The sequence below is a fragment of the Notothenia coriiceps genome, unplaced genomic scaffold (assembly GCF_000735185.1).
Source record: "Notothenia coriiceps isolate Sejong01 unplaced genomic scaffold, NC01 NC01_scaffold00024667, whole genome shotgun sequence".
Taxonomy (NCBI): Eukaryota; Metazoa; Chordata; class Actinopteri; order Perciformes; family Nototheniidae; genus Notothenia; species Notothenia coriiceps.
Window position 1 is genome coordinate 2,809,194 of NW_011357368.1, and position 10,330 is coordinate 2,819,523.

A 10,330-nucleotide genomic window follows, 5' to 3' on the forward strand; every position below is an offset into this window, starting at 1 on the left:
CTACATTTTTGCCGGATGTGCTCAACAAATACAAATAAAAGTTTCGTAAACAAATAATAATACAAATAATAAGCTCAGGCTAAGTAGCATTTTGGCTCCGACACTAGTCCCCGCAGTAACTCACCTCTGGAGGCCGGCAGGTAGTGCACCGAGGACGCGGAGGGTCTCAGGAGTCGCACCGTGTTGGAGCCGAACTTCCGGTGCTGTTTGGGCCTGCCGTCCGGTTCTGCAGCGCTTTGGTAGAGACTCAACATGAACTGCAGGTTCTGGTCCGCTTTCTGCTCGTGCGTCAGCGGCCGGTGGTGCGCGCCTTTGTGCCTCGAGGAGCTCTGTTGACTCCGCCGGTTTCTCTTCGGTGTGCGGCGATGGGAGGCCATGTTCTTTCCGGCCAACACCCCGGTGCAGGTGGAGTACAAGAGGAAGATAAAACAGGACAGGACGCACACACCGGTCGCCTTCATTTTGGGATAAATATATAAAAAACCTCTGGTTCTACTAGTGAGCTCCACCAAAAGAGGCTAAAGTTGGCAACTTTTCTGATTTAAAGGCTCGCCTGGCCTCGGGCCGCTTTAGACATGACTATCAACTTCCTGAAATTGACGGCGAACCCAATTAACCCGTCTGGTGTGCGCGAGACGCCGAAAGTAGCGTATGGGAGTCACGTGACCTGTGCGTGAAGGTGCGTAAGATAAGCAGGATGGCGACTTGTGCTTTTTTTTTAATGAACATCATATTTTTTGTATATAACAAAGTCCACATCAGAACTAGACATATAAAGTGATGACATAAAGTATATTAAGAAAAAATACAGCAATATTTCAGATTCAATAATTGTTAAATACACAATTCGTTTTGATTGCCTTCTTATTCATAATGTTTTTAAAAGTGCTACTATATTGTTTTAGTTCAAAATGAGGGTTGGAGTCAGCCCATCTCTTTCTATGAATATGAAATATCCCCAAAAATGTAACTAAATGTACAAAAAAAACAACATCAGTAAGTATGAAGAATTGTATCTAGCCTCACTTTTTTGGTGATTCATTTATCACACAGAATATTTAATATAAATTCACATACTTGTTCTCTACATTTTACCATACACTTTCTTATTATTAAACAATTAAGTGTTCACATACATATGTAGTGACTTATTCTTTAGTGCAACCATTCTCTTTTTAAATATCTATATATTGTGCCATTATCATTAAGAGTTATGTTTCTATGGATGACTTAATATTCAATATGATATTGTGTAAATGTGTTGCTTTACTTGCATCTAAAGTTTTATAACTTGACTCAAGATCAACATAACACAGAGTTTTAAGTCGTCCACCACAGTTGAACAAGCAAAAAATAATTAATAAACTATATCAGGTAAAGCAACTTGTCCCATTTTGTTTTGCTAAGTATAAAAAAATGAATTTAGCTATATACTATCAGGCATTAGCTAAACACATACTAACTTCTTTTAGTCACTTAATATATAAGGTCAAGATAAACAAAGTTTACATTTTGGATATCAAAGAAAAAACACAACATTTGATAAGTTTGACACGGTTTTCAGTTTGACCTGTAGTGAGTGAGAGGTGAACATATCTCTCTATGGTGCCATCAGGTGGTAGACTATACATTTCACTCAAAGGGGCCTGTATTCAAATGTGCTGAGCTGATAATACACAATATGAATGTGACTGGTTACAGAGTATTTTAGACTTTGTTATTTATACTTTTACTTAAGATACGGATCTGAACACTCTTACTTTCCATCTCAGTCTGGGGTAAAAATACATGTGGTTTGCATTGTTTTTGTTTCCTCCCAGACTATATCTGCTGCCTCTGGTTGCAGTCGGTTTGATATAATGTTTGTCTTGTTTTTGTATAGTTTGAGAGCTTTGGGATCTTCTGACATCCTGTTTCTGTAGAAGAAATACAAGAAGAAAGCAGCACTCACAACAAACCCAAATATTATAGTTTCTAAGAACACAAAATAGTTTAAAAGGAAGAAAAAAGGTGGCCTGATCAGACCGAAACAAACGGCTCGTGGTCGGGATGAGGAGTGAGATGTCTGGGCATGTTTGCATCTTTGATTCTCTTCATCTTCTCTCCTTTACTTGTTCTTTCTCTCCACACACACACACGCACGCACGCGCACACACACACACACACACACACACACACACACACACACACACACACACACACACGCACGCGGACGCACACACACACGCACGCACGCGGTCGCACGCACGCACACACACACGCACGCACGCACGCACACACACACACACACACACACACACACACACATGTTGTCACTCCTCGTTCACACACACGCATTCAGTTAAGTGGGCACTGCAGCGTGGGGACATTCCACAACAGTGATTATCTCCGATCCCGATCATTTCAGTCTGCAGAGAGAGTGTGGGAAAGATTTAGAAACTATGGGGGGAAACAATGCATGGCTATAAGGGCTTCAGTCAGGCAGAAAAATGTTTGATTACATAAATAACTTTGTCAAAAACAGGCAGAAAACCAAAGTTTGACTTCAAACCCTAGAAGTTTTTGCATTCTTTTCATTCGCCTTATGGTGAAAAAAGACCCTGTTGGTCACTTTGATGACTTAGTATTGCACAAACAATGATAAAGTATATCAAAGATAATGACTCGGAATCAAAGAAATATTGACACTGCAAAATAATGGATCGGCATCTCAAAAATAATGACTTAGTATTGCAAAATATATTCTCAAATAATGTGAAACTTATTTTGCGATACTAAGTCCTTATTTTGAGAAAGCTCTTGATTTAGAAATGCTGAGTCATCTTCTTTCTCATTATTATTTTAATCACGCAGACGTGGGCATGCATATATCCAACAGCTATATGAGGAGGCTTGATTAAAAACAGAAACATACTTTTTTGGGTTTAATACTTTAATTGTTATACAGCAATGTCTGTTGCATGTTTTAAATGTATTGTATTTACTTGTTTAAAATGAAATGTGTTTTAGGTTGACTTTTAAAATCAGTCCAGGGACTACAGATGAAAAATAGCCTCTTGGCTAACTCTGGCACATTTACAGAAATGTTCATTAATGTGCGCTGTCCCTGTTAAATAAATGAATAAATAAATAAATAAAAATAAATATACAATCTGCTCCATTAGGGACTGCTTGTTAACTGCTTTTTTGAGTATGTCTTAATATGGTGGTGAGACATGCTGACTGGTACGACTGGTAAGAGTTTAGAAATGTGTGGGATGTGATAGCAAATGTTGGTTTTGGCCCGCAGTAGTATGTTCTGTACTTGTTCACTGTGTGCATGAATGGCGGCTTTGACAAAATGTGCGTTCAGCTAAAAATAAAGAAAATTCATTTTTACCAGAGCAATATGTCAAAATGCTAGATTTCCTGCAGAATTTAGTAGCAATGCACCAATGTGAGGGAGTGTATCTATCAATAGTTGAAATATTCAAGTATCAAAATTAAACTTGCATGCAGTGCCTGACAGTAATGAAGAAGTACTCTGTTACAAGTCAAAAATCATGCATTCAATTAGGTAAAAGTACAATCACTAGCAACAAAGAAGTGGCGTAAATAAGACAATATTTGTGTCTGTAATCTATTGAAGTAGAAGTATAAAGTAGCAAAGAGTGGAAATACTCAAGTGAAGTAGGAATACTTAATAATTGTACAGTATTTATGACTTTCACCCATTCCTGTTACATTCAATGTAAGTAAAGGATGGAGCCAAAATGATATTTTTACTGTGGAATTAAAAAAATGTCAGTAAAGATATTTAATAATTGCTGTCATATTTATGTGATAGCTTTCTAAATACTTTTTTTTAACTGAATTGATAATAGTTTTTCCAGGGGTTGGCGGCAAAGTGGCGGGTTTCATGTTTCAAACGAGCCACTTACTTCTGTTTCTGTTATTTTGTTGTAGTCGCCTGCCTGGTGTTATTACAATACAGCGGTTGTTGCTTGAAGCCCCTCTCCCCTGATTCCTGATTGGACACAGCAAGTCAGAGCCTCTCTGCTATTGGTTGAACTCTCTGCCAATCACTTCGCTCGATTAGCAAAGTTTCAAGCTGCGTCAAGCTAGCATACGAAGCCGAAAGTGTGTGATTTAGATTTAAAAATAAAACGGTTATTACGTACTTATTAACTTTTTAGATGCATAAGTAGACTTGAAGAATCTGTATGTTATTATCTAAATACCCGCTACCACACAGTTTTCTACAATGTTAGACTTATTTTATTTTATAAATACTGTGACGGATACAAAATTAAATTCCGTTTTCTTCCGCCTTGACCGGAAGTAGCATACGACATAACAATGCTAACTCCAACTAGCTTGACACTAGTTTAAAACTTTTGCTCCCTCCCCCTCTTCTTTCACTCACTCCCTCCCCATTCATCCATCCACTCCTTGTTGTTGTTAGAGCCGGGATGGAGAAGCCGAGGCACCGCTACCGGCTCCGCTGAGGACTGAAGACAGACAGAGAGAGAACCGGAGAGAAATACCGGGATAACCGGAGAGAGAGAAATGGAGACCGTGGAGCAACTCGTGTCTTTCCTCCACATTCAGGTCCAGTTGAGCGGGGGCGCCCCTTGGGGGTTCACGCTGAAAGGAGGGCTCGAGCACGGAGAGCCACTCATCATCACAAAAGTAAGCTGACCATGATTATATGTGTGAAAAATCTGAGTTAAATTAGATAAAAGTGCAGCAAAAGTGTCCAGAATGCACACAAAGTGGGTTTATTTTCACTCTGTTACATTTTGCATGGCAATTCCACAATATATAAGTTTGTATTTACACTTTTGGGTTCATATTTGCATTGTATTTCACTCATTTTGAGTTGACCATGATAATATGTGTGAAACTCTGAGATAAAAGTGCCCCAAAAGTGTTCCTAATGTACTAAAAGTGGGTTTATTTTCACTGTGTTGCATTTTATAGGGCAATTTCGTAACATTTATGTATATACTTACACTTTTGGGTTCATATTTCCATTGTGTTTCACTCATTTTGACTGTAGTACTTGAGTAAATGTACTGAGTTACTTCACACCACTGAAGTTGACAATGACAAGATGTGTGAAAATCTGAGTTACATGAGCTATAAGTGCAGCAAAAGTCTTCCCAATGCACACAAAGTGGGTTTATTTGCACTGTGTTACATTTTGCATTGTGATTTCACAATATTTGTGTATATATTTACACTTTCGGGTTCATATTTGCATTGTATTTCACTCATTTTGAGTTGACCATGACAATATATGTGTGAAAATCTGATTACATGACCTAAAAATGCCCCAAAAGTCTTCATAATGCACAAAAAGTGTTTTTTTCCCCCACCGTGTTACATTTTATACGGCAATTTCACAATATTTAAGTATATATTTACACTTTTGGCTTCATATTCTCATCGTATTTCACTTATAGTTCTTGAGTAGATGTACTTAGTTACTTCACACCATGACAAGATGTGTGAAAATCTGAATTACATAAGCTAAAGCTGCCTCAAAAGTCTTCTCTCTTTTGTATGGTCATTTCCCAATATTTCTGTATATATTTACACGTTTGGGTTTTATATTTTCCCGTATCTCACTTATTTTTAATTCACAATGATAACATACGTTGGAAAATCTGAATTACATACATGAGCTAAAAGTGCCCCAAAAAGTATTCTTAAAATGCAATGCCAGTGAGTTCATTCTCCCTACGTTTTACATGTTGATTTTTCACAATATTTACGTATATATTTAGACTTTTGGGTTCACATTTGCATTGTATATCCCTCATGTTGACTGGAGGAGTTTGATTCCGTAAGCATGTGGTTGCTGCATGCATCCAGCTCCACCAAAACAGCGCTTGTGGTTTTAGCTTTTTGCCGGCTGGTGTGATGTGCTTTTCAGTCTCCTTGGCTGCTGATCCCTCTGTTTCAACTTTTCAACCCTTTTTCTGCATCCTCTTCTCTATTTTTTCCCCACTTCTTCACAGCTATTTGAAGTCCCACTCTTCCTCCTCCTCCTCCTCTCCTGCAGAGTATAAAACGTTATTGTCCAAAGCTTAAGCAAATATCCGGGCCGGTTGATGTTTGGCAGCTGTCACTGTCTACGGATGAAAAGCCTTATATAATGTAAAGCAGCGGTCGGGGTTCTTTAACTCGGAGGTCAAAGTGGTGCTAAAAGGGGGGGGTCCCCAAGGGGCTGTGTCCATCTTCCTGTCACCATTCACTGGAAGCTAAAAGTGCTGACGGAGTTTTAGGTTGAAACGTGGAGTGAATTGACTGACCCCTAAGAGACGTGCAGATTGACATGTGAGGTGGACGAGGTACTCAGATCTTGAACTTAAGTCAACGTGGAAGTACCAGAGTGTAGCTTGTTGGTTGTTATTCCTGTCGACCTCCTAAGAAGTTAAATTCAGGTGGGACAGTTTGTGATGGCTTTGTAGGATTTAGTGCAGATGTTTTGACCTCGTCTTGTGCGATTAAAGTAGCCAACGTTTACTCCCGGCTTCTTCTCACGCTTTCACGCTGCAGGCGATGAGTTGCTGGAAATAAGGAGGGTGTTGTTTGAATTACTGCTAGTAATTATTGCTGTGTGTTCTGCTGGGGGTGGTCTGTGTATATGAGTGTGTGTGTGTGTGTGTGTGTGTGTGTGTGTGTGTGTGTCACATGTCTGTTCATGTGGCACAAAACTCCTGCTGGAGAGACACATTGAGCACAGAGAGCAACATACATGACTATAACCATTACACACACAAACACCGGGGGCACTCTGCTTGTACTTAAATGTATCTATTAAAGAAAAACAATGTGTGCATTCCACATATCAAACCCATAAACTCACAGACACACACACAATGTTTAAATGACAGAACAGTGGTTGGCATTTATAGCAGCCATCTGCTGAGAACACACCAAAAGGTTACAAAGATATGGGCTAAATACATAAATAGATAGAGAGGTACATTAGACATCTGGCTGACAGAGTATAAGTGCTGTGCAATACAGTAGACGTGTGTGCGTGTTTGTGTATGTGCCCATGCGTACCAGACACCTGTGTATTGTAGAATACAGTTAGCGCTCTAAGTCTTCAGCCACGCTGGCAGTAAATCAAACAGAAACGATCAAGCACCTGGTGTGATGGGCCTACACTGCATCCCATTGAAGGTGATTTAAAGGATAAATTGTAGCTGTGGTGATGCAGAAGACAGTGCGTCTCATTCACCAAGTGTTATTAAAAAGACACTTCACTCATACCATTTTTATTTGGGATATCTTCTTAGGTGAGAAGGGAATGCACAAATACGCAAAATTAAATGCTGACAATTTTCTGCAAAATAAATGTTTGTTTTTACATTTGTTGAATGTAGGTTTTACATTAAAATCTGAATATTATAGTTTTCTCAAGACCTATCACAAGCCCAAAGGGAAGATATTGGCAAATGAGACCACATCTTTTTTTTGTTCTATCCCATTATATTTTAATAAAAACAAAACAGTTTGCAGCCAGTAGCTGTATCCAGTACCCTTCTTTAAATCTGCCTAAACACATTTTGATAGAGTATGTCAGTATTTTACAGGAGGGGTGAATATCAATTTCACATTTGGGAACACAATTAAATATTAAGCTCAGTAGCAAGTATTTCGATTTAAATCCAGGTCAGTGTTTGTGGCCTTTACGCAGAACCATGTGGTGTCATCACAAAGTAATTTGCTGGAAATCCTCTTACACTGCACTGCAGGTTTTCTTAATACAGTGCTGTAGATTTTTCCGTGTGCATAAATGTGTGTACAATACATGGAGATATTACCACTCAGTGTGAATATGCATTAGTATTATGTTGAATGATGCAACTGTGCTGATGTCTAGCTACTCCCTGATTACATAACAAAGCTTGATCTTTACTAAGTGCTTACATGTAATAATGCATTGCAGAATATTACATGGTGCTTGTACTTATTTTTGATTCATCTACCACTGAACTTTGCATCTCTAATGCTGAATTACTGCTTACATATAGTACATACCTTACCCTAATAGACACCATCATCTAAATCAAAACAACTTTAAAATAAATAATTAAACGCTGTCCAAGCTTTTATACATACCATCGTTAGGACTGTAACAGTTGCAAAAATCAAAGTTACACTTTGTGTTTTATCAGCATGATGTGCTTAAATTAGTCATGGTGGTTCAATCTTGAAAGTACTCATACTGTGATGCTGGGATCCAATCCTACCGCAGTATGCACCACTAACTGTATAGGAAGAGATTATGTACTTTTGAGCTTGAATAAGTGGAACAGTCACAGCTGTTATATAACGTTAGCACAAGCAAGAGGAAGCAAACAGAAAAGTGAAATGCCTGAGATCAGTTTTAGTGTAAGATTTCTTGTTTTGTGTTTTATTTACACAGCAGCAAGAGTCTGATTTGATTTATTTGGCCCTTTTTGAGCAAATATGTTGCTGAAATCACCTGATGTAGTTTGTTGTTTTATTGAAATATTATACATATATTAATTAAAGAGCTGCAGCTCTACAATAATAGCCTATAAATAACAAGCATCTGACTTTTTCTTCTTGTTTTCCTTCTATTGTACGTATGGCAAACCACCAGAGAATTCATGGCTTAGTGTAAAGTATTTGCTAAATGTTTGCATGCAGATGCTTGATTTTATGTGTACTCATTGCCTCTACTTGTGGATGCAGTCAGTATGGCTATATGTTTGTACGTACCTAATATACCCAGAGCCATAGTAACAGCCCTCAGAAAGGTGTGTTTTGCTGAACAATCTGATAAAGGAGTAAGGGGGAGAAAAGAGTATTGGCTCGAAAGTCTATCAGCTTGACCCAGGTAAAGACAGTAAATAGTATATTTGGCTGCCTTTACATTTGTATAGCATTATACTACCCAGCAAGCATCACAATATTACAAGCAATGAACATAATGAAATACAAACACCTGGAAATATTCCTGTGATTACAGAGTAAAAACTAAGGAAGAGGTAAGAATAGCCTGAGTGAGCAAAGATGTGAGATATGATTTAGAAATTGACCTCCTGATGTACTTGTTCAGAGGATGGGTTTCCTGCCTGAGCTGAGAAGTGACTCTGCTGTTCTGAAGCAAAAGGGAAGGTCACTGAAGGTTAGCTAAGAGGGAATAGATTCAGTCCTGAAGCTTATGGTAGGAAAAGCATGCTGGGATTTAAGCTGCCTAACAGTTTGCCACAGTAGCTGAGACACTGTGGAGGCAGAGATACACCACACTTTCCCTGCCTGAAAAACCCAGAGACAAGTTCTGGTAGCTAATGGACTACACAGGCTAGCTCTCTGTTAGCGCAAGAACATGCAATCTAAAACGTTTGTAGGCTGTTCTACCTTCAATTACACACCTAAGTGGTTTATACTAGCTGTTTTGTAGAAAGTAAGCTAGCCTGCTCACAGTTGAAGAACATGGATGTCAAGAGTGAGTAGAACACATTTATATTCTTGCATTTAATGTTTACAAAACCAGTTTTGTTTTCATGCTTCACTGCTTGTATCTCGGAGCTGATGTAACTAGTCCCCTATGTTAGCATCATGCTAGCCAAATGGTTTCTGTCTCTGCTTGGTTTTAAAAACTATCCTTCCAAGTTCATATTCACATTTATTAAGTTTACTCTGTGTTATTAGCATAGCTATTGGCCATTTAAAAATAATAGACAAGAACTTTTTCATTTGATTTTTGTTTATATTAACTTTTGTTTTAGTCAGGCTAGTTAGCTAGCCTACATATGGTCAACAAAAAAAGGACAGGAAGGAGAGGAAAGAGGGAGGTAGAAATGTGATCAAATTGCTATTAGTGAAACCATAGAGGTCTTGGCTAACACAGATGGACACTTTTTCTGTCAAATACCATCTGTGAAATAAGTTTCAGTAGGCTATATGTTAATTTGTTAAAGTTATTACAAGCCAGCCGAGTTCAATCTCTGCTAGCTAGCTGACCTTCCAAGATAACAAATGTCATGAATGCATAGAAAATAAAATATATCATATAATTATAAATATTGGAGGTGTGTGGCGCAGTGGGTAGAGCCTTGGTATGGGGATCAGGGGGTCACAGGTTCAAACCCCACTGCAGTCAGCATCAGTGGCGGCTGGTGGAAAATCTTTTTGGTGGGGCTGTTGATATAGTGAGTAAAACAATTTTTTTTGGGAGAAATGACCCCTTAAATTGGGACTTCTGGTGATGTAATGGCCCCATAATATCGTGGTGCTAGGGCCAGGAACAACCAGGCTGAGTCGGGCTGAGTATGCTAAACTAACTGCGGTCAAGCCA